Below are 11,376 nucleotides of genomic sequence, written 5' to 3'. Positions count from 1 at the left end.
ATTTCTATGGAAATATGTTGGAATGGAGAAGCGTGTAAATGAATTTACAAAACAAGAAACAGCTCGTTTTTATTTTCGATGCCCTGTCGGTGCGTTGGACATTCCTTGGACTTTCTGCTTCGGTCGAATATACCACAAAGTTATATACTTAAGCTTGCCAATTTTCTTGCGTTTTACTGAAGTGTGTTGTGATTGAGCCCATTCATCAAAAAGTCTGCTAATATTATTGTATTTGTTTAGTTTGCGGACCCATCACTAGCCTTGGAGGCTATGGGTGGGACCAACTGCGTGTCTATTGTCTTTTAGAACTAATAATAAAAGTATTCGGTTAAAAAAGAAGTCCTCCACACGCGTTTAAAACTTCGATGTTCAACACCAGATGGCGACTGCTGCGCATGAAAAATGGCAGGCGTGCAGTGCAAGCAATCCGGGCTATTTTTAATATGTTATTAGATTTTAAACGTGAATATGGCAATATGTAATATTTCTCTATTAAGAAGTACACGTAGAAAAGCCCAGTCAGCTATATACTTGCTAAAGAATAAGGAGAGTTGAGTTTTAAGCATGCAAATTTGAGAAAAGCTTGAACGTTCGCTTGGCCAAGTAAGCGACCCCATTTTGGAGACCAGCCAAGGTAAGCATAGGTAATTTCATCGCTCAGGTCTCTCCTCAAATCCACGTATTAATCTTTCGCCTTTTACTAAAGATTACCGTGGGGAGGGACACTCCAATGAGCCTATAGGCCAATTTTTGAGAGGCCTTGTCCGTTTGGGCAGGGCCTACTATTGAGATCAAAAGGAAGACTTACGTTGTTCAGTGACGCAGATATCGATGAACAAGGGTATTTGGCGTTACCGCTATGGCCGACTGAGCGTAGTAGCGTTACTGTTAGTAAAATGTAAGGCGCCCCTGCGCGCGCCGTTGTCGGCGCACAGATCCGTTGCAGCGTGGTGTAGAAGTGTAAGCTTTCAAAACTGCATGAATAATTTCGGAGAAAACTTTTAAACAGAAGCAACTCGCGCCCCAATACCTCAACTACACAGTAGATCACATCATGTGTCATATTACATAAGGTGCGCAGGCTGGTCCTTGAGGTGAGTTGATTGCAGACCATTGATCCATTATTTTTGCTATTGAAAAACACTGCATTCGGTACAGAGTAAAATGCTGAGTACGATAGACTACGTCCGGCTGCGTGGAATATTAGAACGAACATATTTCATTACGGCATGTGATAAACACGTTGACACCGAGTACATGAAATTTCTAGATATAATTAAAAATGCCGTTGAACGGCGCTCTATGCCGACCCTTAAAAAATACAGCTAGCCAAATTAATTGTCCTTGGATGAATACTGGAATATTAATGTTGTAAAAAGATAAGGATCAATGGTGCCACAAATGGTAACAGTTGAGATCAAAGGAACATTACATAACTCAATTTAAACGCTATCTAAATCTATCTATGTTTCCAATTAGGGAAAGGGAAAGAAAAACAATGTTATTCATCACTCTTGAAGCAGGCGGATGTAAATACAAGAAAAAATGATGGGACACGGTAAATTACGCCATCGGCTTAGGATCCAACATCTCTACTTTCCCTGAAACTGTTGACGAAGAGTTGACTGTTGGGCTAGTTGGTCGTCCATATTTGAAGTAGTAGCTTAGCGCAAAAAAGCACAGACACAAGGAAGACAGACAAGGACAAGCGCTACTCACAACTGTTTAATGGAAGGAAGGATAGTACATATGTATATATATCCTCTTGTCACGCATGCGCCTACCAAGCAGAAGAGAAGCCAGTACATGCACATCAAAGGCGGTTGCGCAAGAAGTTAAATTCGGCATCCAGTAATGTGATCGAAGGCTCACTCACACATCTATTTCTATTCATCTTGATAAAGAAGGCCTCAAGTGCGAGCCTGGAAGACGCGTTGCCGCTCCTGCCAAGAATAGTTGTCGCAGAAAATCGAGCGTCGCAACCACACGCGGTGACATGAGCCACCAAATGTGCGCCCTTATCCTCTTTTTTCTTTAGTTTTTGCGCATGTTCCCTTAAACGGTCATTCACACAACGCTCAGTTTGTCCAATGTAAAGCTGCCCACAAGGGTGCAAGGGAATTGCATAAACAACCCCTCTGGAGCACTCAACAAAGGGCTTCTCATGCCTCGTGCGGCAGCCCCGCCTGCTCTTACAGCAAACTCGAGAACACAGCTTCGAAAGCTTGTTGGGTGCAGAGAAAACCAGAGGAATACCATGACGGTTAGCAACCTTTTTAAGGTTGTGTGACACCTTGTGTACATAAGGAATAACCTCTGGTCTTACCTTCGGTCGTTCGACCTCTGCGCTCGCCCTTCGTGCTCCAAGCTTAACTTTTTGCAGAAGAGACTCTACTATAGCATTGACGACCGTCAAAGGGAAACCAGCTGCCAAAAGGCGTCCAACTTGGTTCGTAAAACTAGACCGCATTTGGTGTGCGCACGATTTCCGCAAAGCCGATTCCAAGCAAAGACTACCAACTGCTCGCTTCACCACTTTAGAGTGTGCGGAATCGTACGGCAGCAATTGCTTCATGGCTCGCGGTTGATAGGACCAGCAGACATGGCCAACTTCAAAAGACAGTTTTAAATCTAAGAACTGTAGGCCTGTGTCGTCAGGAAGTTCATGGGTAAATACAAGCCCTTGGCCTTGGTTGTTAAAAGCTTCTAAAATAAAAGCAAGGGATGTAAAGTCACCCTTATTGTTTAAAAGCACTAAAAAATCATCAACATACCTAAAGACTTTTAAAACCTGCCCCCCATTAAAAACCTGCTCTAAAGACCTATCAACAAAAGACAAAAAAATGTCGCACAAAATAGGAGCAACACAAGACCCAATACACACTCCCCAGCGTTGCAGATATGGCTGCTCGTTGTAAAGTATAAAAGTCACACTTAAATAAAACTCGAGCAATGTTAAAAAGCTGTCCACTGAAAGGCCCGCCGAGTTCTGGAAGTCGAACACGTCGTTGTATTCAAAACATTCCCTTAAGGAAACGAGAAGCTTGTCCTGAGGAATTGAGTAGAAAAGATCTTCTACGTCAACGGAAAAACCATACTTAATGCCGTCATTACACTTTACAAATTGCGCGACCTCCGAAGAACTTTTAACACGGAAAGGGTCATCCACTTGTAGCGTCTTAAGCTTATTCAAAAGAAAAAGGCTCACGCAATGCTGCCACGCCCCGCGCTCGCTAACGATAGTTCTGAAAGGAATATCGGGCTTGTGCGTTTTCGCGGTAAAGAACACGGTCAAACAGCTTTCTTTGCTATTCTTGATACCTTTAGCAAGGGTGGTCAAGTTCAAACTTCTGCAGAACTCGATGAAGTTCGACTTGACTCTAACTGCACTCTTACTAATGGGAACGAAATTCTTATTCACCGCTGCCTGCGCTTTTTCGTCAAACCGACCTTTTGGCAACACAACAAACCCTCCTTCCTTATCTGACTGCAACAGCATAAGCTCATTTTGCTTGAAATACTTTACGACACCTTCTAAGCTCTTTTTAGCATGAACGTCTGAAGCCCTGCTTGAACACCTTGAGATAGAGTAAAGTCCCTCCTTCAGACACTGGTCATGGTCCTCTTGGTTACACCTTGCAGAGACGTCTCGGTTAAGACCTACCAGGTCATGGGGCCGGACGGAGGGTGGAACGGCATACTTCGGACCTTTTTCCAGTAGCCTGGAAACGTCCCCGGGGAGTGAAACTTGGTCTAAAACGACCACCGGTTTTCCCTGTGCACGATTGGCGGTCGATGACCTCAGAAGGAAGCTCAGCATAGTCCTCCACCTTGTCTCCGTGATATGAGCCGCAAGTTTTCTAAACTCACGCAGCTTACTGCTTGCTAGCCAATCCGGATTACCGTAGTGGCACAACACGCGCAACCAGTCTTGCAGAAGTCGGACTTGGCGCCAGAGCTCAGACTTCAATAGTTTGCAAAGCCTCTTGAGGTGTCCCCAGGACGGCTTCACCAAACCAAACAGAGCACAAACATCTCGAGGGTATATCCCTTTCCGGACACAGAAGCCGTGGCAGCATTGCGTGAGCCTTTTTCTTTTGAATAAGCTTAAGACGCTACAAGTGGATGAACCTTTCCGTGTTAAAAGTTCTTCGGAGGTCGCGCAATTTGTAAAGTGTAATGACGGCATTAAGTATAGTTTTTCCGTTGACGTAGAAGATCTTTTCTACTCAATTCCTCAGGACAAGCTTCTCGTTTCCTTAAGGGAATGTTTTGAATACAACGACGTGGTCGACTTCCAGAACTCGGCGGGCCTTTCAGTGGACAGCTTTTTAACATTGCTCGAGTTTTATTTAAGTGTGACTTTTATACTTTACTACGAGCAGCCATATCTGCAACGCCGGGGAGTGTGTATTGGGTCTTGTGTTGCTCCTATTTTGTGCGACATTTTTTTGTCTTTTGTTGATAGGTCTTTAGAGCAGGTTTTTAATGGGGGGCAGGTTTTAAAAGTCTTTAGGTATGTTGATGATTTTTTAGTGCTTTTAAACAATAAGGGTGACTTTACATCCCTTGCTTTTATTTTAGAACCTTTTAACAACCAAGGCCAAGGGCTTGTATTTACCCATGAACTTCCTGACGACACAGGCCTACAGTTCTTAGATTTAAAACTGTCTTTTGAAGTTGGCCATGTCTGCTGGTCCTATCAACCGCGAGCCATGAAGCAATTGCTGCCGTACGATTCCGCACACTCTAAAGTGGTGAAGCGAGCAGTTGGTAGTCTTTGCTTGGAATCGGCTTTGCGGAAATCGTGCGCACACCAAATGCGGTCTAGTTTTACGAACCAAGTTGGACGCCTTTTGGCAGCTGGTTTCCCTTTGACGGTCGTCAATGCTATAGTAGAGTCTCTTCTGCAAAAAGTTAAGCTTGGAGCACGAAGGGCGAGCGCAGAGGTCGAACGACCGAAGGTAAGACCAGAGGTTATTCCTTATGTACACAAGGTGTCACACAACCTTAAAAAGGTTGCTAACCGTCATGGTATTCCTCTGGTTTTCTCTGCACCCAACAAGCTTTCGAAGCTGTGTTCTCGAGTTTGCTGTAAGAGCAGGCGGGGCTGCCGCACGAGGCATGAGAAGCCCTTTGTTGAGTGCTCCAGAGGGGTTGTTTATGCAATTCCCTTGCACCCTTATGGGCAGCTTTACATTGGACAAACTGAGCGTTGTGTGAATGACCGTTTAAGGGAACATGCGCAAAAACTAAAGAAAAAAGAGGATAAGGGCGCACATTTGGTGGCTCATGTCACCGCGTGTGGTTGCGACGCTCGATTTTCTGCGACAACTATTCTTGGCAGGAGCGGCAACGCGTCTTCCAGGCTCGCACTTGAGGCCTTCTTTATCAAGATGAATAGAAATAGATGTGTGAGTGAGCCTTCGATCACATTACTGGATGCCGAATTTAACTTCTTGCGCAACCGCCTTTGATGTGCATGTACTGGCTTCTCTTCTGCTTGGTAGGCGCATGCGTGACAAGAGGATATATATACATATGTACTATCCTTCCTTCCATTAAACAGTTGTGAGTAGCGCTTGTCCTTGTCTGTCTTCCTTGTGTCTGTGCTTTTTTGCGCTAAGCTACTACTTCAAATATGGACGACCAACTAGCCCAACAGTCAACACTTCTAGAATTCATTTCTCGTACACTGGGCAACTCCTTTTCTGTGTATCCTCTGCAATCCTCTGTCACCGAAGTTCTTGTTTCCCACATCGTCGAAGCCACATGCCGGGCCAGGTTTTACGGCTTCTGTGTCCGGAAAGGGATATACCCTCGAGATGTTTGTGCTCTGTTTGGTTTGGTGAAGCCGTCCTGGGGACACCTCAAGAGGCTTTGCAAACTATTGAAGTCTGAGCTCTGGCGCCAAGTCCGACTTCTGCAAGACTGGTTGCGCGTGTTGTGCCACTACGGTAATCCGGATTGGCTAGCAAGCAGTAAGCTGCGTGAGTTTAGAAAACTTGCGGCTCATATCACGGAGACAAGGTGGAGGACTATGCTGAGCTTCCTTCTGAGGTCATCGACCGCCAATCGTGCACAGGGAAAACCGGTGGTCGTTTTAGACCAAGTTTCACTCCCCGGGGACGTTTCCAGGCTACTGGAAAAAGGTCCGAAGTATGCCGTTCCACCCTCCGTCCGGCCCCATGACCTGGTAGGTCTTAACCGAGACGTCTCTGCAAGGTGTAGCCAAGAGGACCATGACCAGTGTCTGAAGGAGGGACTTTACTCTATCTCAAGGTGTTCAAGCAGGGCTTCAGACGTTCATGCTAAAAAGAGCTTAGAAGGTGTCGTAAAGTATTTCAAGCAAAATGAGCTTATGCTGTTGCAGTCAGATAAGGAAGGAGGGTTTGTTGTGTTGCCAAAAGGTCGGTTTGACGAAAAAGCGCAGGCAGCGGTGAATAAGAATTTCGTTCCCATTAGTAAGAGTGCAGTTAGAGTCAAGTCGAACTTCATCGAGTTCTGCAGAAGTTTGAACTTGACCACCCTTGCTAAAGGTATCAAGAATAGCAAAGAAAGCTGTTTGACCGTGTTCTTTACCGCGAAAACGCACAAGCCCGATATTCCTTTCAGAACTATCGTTAGCGAGCGCGGGGCGTGGCAGCATTGCGTGAGCCTTTTTCTTTTGAATAAGCTTAAGACGCTACAAGTGGATGACCCTTTCCGTGTTAAAAGTTCTTCGGAGGTCGCGCAATTTGTAAAGTGTAATGACGGCATTAAGTATGGTTTTTCCGTTGACGTAGAAGATCTTTTCTACTCAATTCCTCAGGACAAGCTTCTCGTTTCCTTAAGGGAATGTTTTGAATACAACGACGTGTTCGACTTCCAGAACTCGGCGGGCCTTTCAGTGGACAGCTTTTTAACATTGCTCGAGTTTTATTTAAGTGTGACTTTTATACTTTACAACGAGCAGCCATATCTGCAACGCCGGGGAGTGTGTATTGGGTCTTGTGTTGCTCCTATTTTGTGCGACATTTTTTTGTCTTTTGTTGATAGGTCTTTAGAGCAGGTTTTTAATGGGGGGCAGGTTTTAAAAGTCTTTAGGTATGTTGATGATTTTTTAGTGCTTTTAAACAATAAGGGTGACTTTACATCCCTTGCTTTTATTTTAGAAGCTTTTAACAACCAAGGCCAAGGGCTTGTATTTACCCATGAACTTCCTGACGACACAGGCCTACAGTTCTTAGATTTAAAACTGTCTTTTGAAGTTGGCCATGTCTGCTGGTCCTATCAACCGCGAGCCATGAAGCAATTGCTGCCGTACGATTCCGCACACTCTAAAGTGGTGAAGCGAGCAGTTGGTAGTCTTTGCTTGGAATCGGCTTTGCGGAAATCGTGCGCACACCAAATGCGGTCTAGTTTTACGAACCAAGTTGGACGCCTTTTGGCAGCTGGTTTCCCTTTGACGGTCGTCAATGCTATAGTAGAGTCTCTTCTGCAAAAAGTTAAGCTTGGAGCACGAAGGGCGAGCGCAGAGGTCGAACGACCGAAGGTAAGACCAGAGGTTATTCCTTATGTACACAAGGTGTCACACAACCTTAAAAAGGTTGCTAACCGTCATGGTATTCCTCTGGTTTTCTCTGCACCCAACAAGCTTTCGAAGCTGTGTTCTCGAGTTTGCTGTAAGAGCAGGCGGGGCTGCCGCACGAGGCATGAGAAGCCCTTTGTTGAGTGCTCCAGAGGGGTTGTTTATGCAATTCCCTTGCACCCTTGTGGGCAGCTTTACATTGGACAAACTGAGCGTTGTGTGAATGACCGTTTAAGGGAACATGCGCAAAAACTAAAGAAAAAAGAGGATAAGGGCGCACATTTGGTGGCTCATGTCACCGCGTGTGGTTGCGACGCTCGATTTTCTGCGACAACTATTCTTGGCAGGAGCGGCAACGCGTCTTCCAGGCTCGCACTTGAGGCCTTCTTTATCAAGATGAATAGAAATAGATGTGTGAGTGAGCCTTCGATCACATTACTGGATGCCGAATTTAACTTCTTGCGCAACCACCTTTGATGTGCATGTACTGGCTTCTCTTCTGCTTGGTAGGCGCATGCGTGACAAGAGGATATATATACATATGTACTATCCTTCCTTCCATTAAACAGTTGTGAGTAGCGCTTGTCCTTGTCTGTCTTCCTTGTGTCTGTGCTTTTTTGCGCTAAGCTACTACTTCAAAAATGTTGACGAAGGTACAGCTGAATCATATTGTGCCTATTTTGCCTCCGTAGGGCCTAAGGTACATGCTGACGTTCCTTAAGGGAAAATGTAAGAGCGTGACAACAACACTTTTGCATTGCCTCACATACAAATTCAAGAATTAGTTACAACAGTAAGCAACCTTTCAGTCGCTAAGGCGGCAGAAGCATTACCTGTTAGGCTGATAAAAAACAACTTCGATATACTGGGAATCCATCTACTGCATATCTTAAACCATACGTTGGGAAATGGAGTGTATCCTGTCGGACTGCAGGTGAAGGAGGTCATGCCTATCTTTAAATACGGTGAACGATCCGACATAGAAAAGTGCGGGCCGATATCGCTGCTAAATGCAATCAATACAGTTTTTGTAAAGGTACTTTGAAAGCGTATACAAAATTTTTAAAGGCTAATATGACATCATCTGTGCTAATCAGCATGGCTTCAGGCCCTAAACATCTACGTTTTCCGCAGTTATTGTTCGTACACAAATCATAAATACTGCACTGAATGGTAACAAACTTGCCATAGTAGTTTACTTAGATGTATCCAAAGCTTTCGATACGGTAGATCAGACAATACAGCAACAGAAATCGGAAGCTTAGGGTCTGAAAAGAAATATTTCTAATCTAATTAAAAGTTATTTTTCAAATAGGAAACAATATTTTGCTGTAAACAATCTAACCTCTCTACCGCAGAGCACTATTTTCTGTGTTCTGCAAGGTTCCGTGCTGAGCCTCTGTTTTTTTTTTTTTTCATAATAACGATCTTCCGTCAGGTCTGAAGGATTCTGAATCTATTATGCATGCCGATGACACTGGATTACTTTCCACAGGCGATAACTTGGAGGAACTGAAATGTAAAATTAAGAACTTAGCGAAGTATCACAATGGTACATAAGTAATAAGCTGACTATAACCAGAAAATAAAGTACACCGTGTTTCACTCGCGAATAACATAAATATATGACCACGTTGCATCAACTATTAACAACAAGAATGAGCTCAGCGTGTCGCAATGCAAGCAATATCTTGGTGCTGTGTTTCAGTCTGATATGCACTGGAAACAGCAAATTATTAATGTCTGCTCCAAATTAAGTCATGGCTGCCATGTATTACTAAGGGCTAGAGAGTGCTTTGGACTTTTGATTTCACGCGTTCTGTACTTCTCACTTGTGCTCGGCGATTTATGCCATTGCCTGCAAACGACTGGCAGGACATACAAAACATATTTAGACCATGTTTGTCGCCTTCAGTAACGTGTTTTTCGTATAATAAATTATTCAAGAAGTACTCACGCCAGTATGCTACTTTTTGAGCAGCCATGCATGTCACCCGTACATATTTCATATAAATTCAAGATAGCTGAAGTAGGAAATACAATAAATAAGGTCCAATAACGAGCTGTCCCTTACTATATTCAGATTATCAATGAAACAAACAAGAGCCGCTACAAACAGTCTATTTACTTTCCCGCCTTCTCATAATACCTACATCCATAGACCTGGACAATATAAAGGAGCCTACGTGTGTAATGAAGTTCCAAACGAAGTAATGGAAAGAAATGAATGATTCGCATCGTTAAAACATCTTTTCCTGATTTCTATGGAAATATGTTGGAATGGAGAAGCGTGTAAATGAATTTACAAAACAAGAAACAGCTCGTTTTTATTTTCGATGCCCTGTCGGTGCGTTGGACATTCCTTGGACTTTCTGCTTCGGTCGAATATACCACAAAGTTATATACTTAAGCTTGCCAATTTTCTTGCGTTTTACTGAAGTGTGTTGTGATTGAGCCCATTCATCAAAAAGTCTGCTAATATTATTGTATTTGTTTAGTTTGCGGACCCATCACTAGCCTTGGAGGCTATGGGTGGGACTAACTGCGTGTGTATTGTCTTTTAGAACTAATAATAAAAGTATTCGGTTAAAAAAGAAGTCCTCCACACGCGTTTAAAACTTCGATGTTCAACACCAGATGGCGACTGCTGCGCATGAAAAATGGCAGGCGTGCAGTGCAAGCAATCCGGGCTATTTTTAATATGTCATTAGATTTTAAACGTGAATATGGCAATATGTAATATTTCTCTATTAAGAAGTACACGTAGAAAAGCCCAGTCAGCTATATACTTGCTAAAGAATAAGGAGAGTTGAGTTTTAAGCATGCAAATTTGAGAAAAGCTTGAACGTTCGCTTGGCCAAGTAAGCGACCCCATTTTGGAGACCAGCCAAGGTAAGCATAGGTAATTTCATCGCTCAGGTCACTCCTCAAATCCACGTATTAATCTTTCGCCTTTTACTAAAGATTACCGTGGGGAGGGACACTCCAATGAGCCTATAGGCCAATTTTTGAGAGGCCTTGTCCGTTTGGGCAGGGCCTACTATTGAGATCAAAAGGAAGACTTACGTTGTTCAGTGACGCAGATATCGATGAACAAGGGTATTTGGCGTTACCGCTATGGCCGACTGAGCGTAGTAGCGTTACTGTTAGTAAGATGTAAGGCGCCCCTGCGCGCGCCGTTGTCGGCGCACAGATCCGTTGCAGCGTGGTGTAGAAGTGTAAGCTTTCAAAACCGCATGAATAATTTCGGAGAAAACTTTTAAACAGAAGCAACTCGCGCCCCAATACCTCAACTACACAGTAGATCACATCATGTGTCATATTACATAAGGTGCGCAGGCTGGTCCTTGAGGTGAGTTGATTGCAGACCATTCATCCATTATTTTTGCTATTGAAAAACACTGCATTCGGTACAGAGTAAAATGCTGAGTACGATAGACTACGTCCGGCTGCGTGGAATATTAGAACGAACATATTTCATTACGGCATGTGATAAACACGTTGACACCGAGTACATGAAATTTCTAGATATAATTAAAAATGCCGTTGAACGGCGCTCTATGCCGACCCTTAAAAAATACAGCTAGCCAAATTAATTGTCCTTGGATGAATACTGGAATATTAATGTTGTAAAAAGATAAGGATCAATGGTACCACAAATGGTAACAGTTGAGATCAAAGAAACATTACATAACTCAATTTAAACGCTATCTAAATCTATCTATGTTTCCAATTAGGGAAAGGGAAAGAAAAACAATGTTATTCATCACTCTTGAAGCAGGCGGATGTAAATACAAGAAAAAATG

At 43.7% G+C, this 11,376-nt stretch overlaps 2 pseudogenes; both read left to right on the top strand.

Moving 5' to 3' along the window:
- The first annotated feature begins 653 nt into the window (after window positions 1-653).
- Window positions 654-776, top strand: LOC126520517 (U5 spliceosomal RNA; annotated as a pseudogene).
- A 9,705-nt stretch (window positions 777-10,481) lies between these two features.
- On the top strand, window positions 10,482-10,604 carry LOC140216892 (U5 spliceosomal RNA; annotated as a pseudogene).
- The last annotated feature ends 772 nt before the right edge of the window (window positions 10,605-11,376 follow it).

This window comes from Dermacentor andersoni, chromosome 3 (assembly GCF_023375885.2).
Source record: "Dermacentor andersoni chromosome 3, qqDerAnde1_hic_scaffold, whole genome shotgun sequence".
NCBI lineage: Eukaryota > Metazoa > Arthropoda > Arachnida > Ixodida > Ixodidae > Dermacentor > Dermacentor andersoni.
The sequence above is the reverse complement of the archived record's forward strand: the minus strand, read 5'-3'. Positions and strand labels throughout refer to the sequence as shown.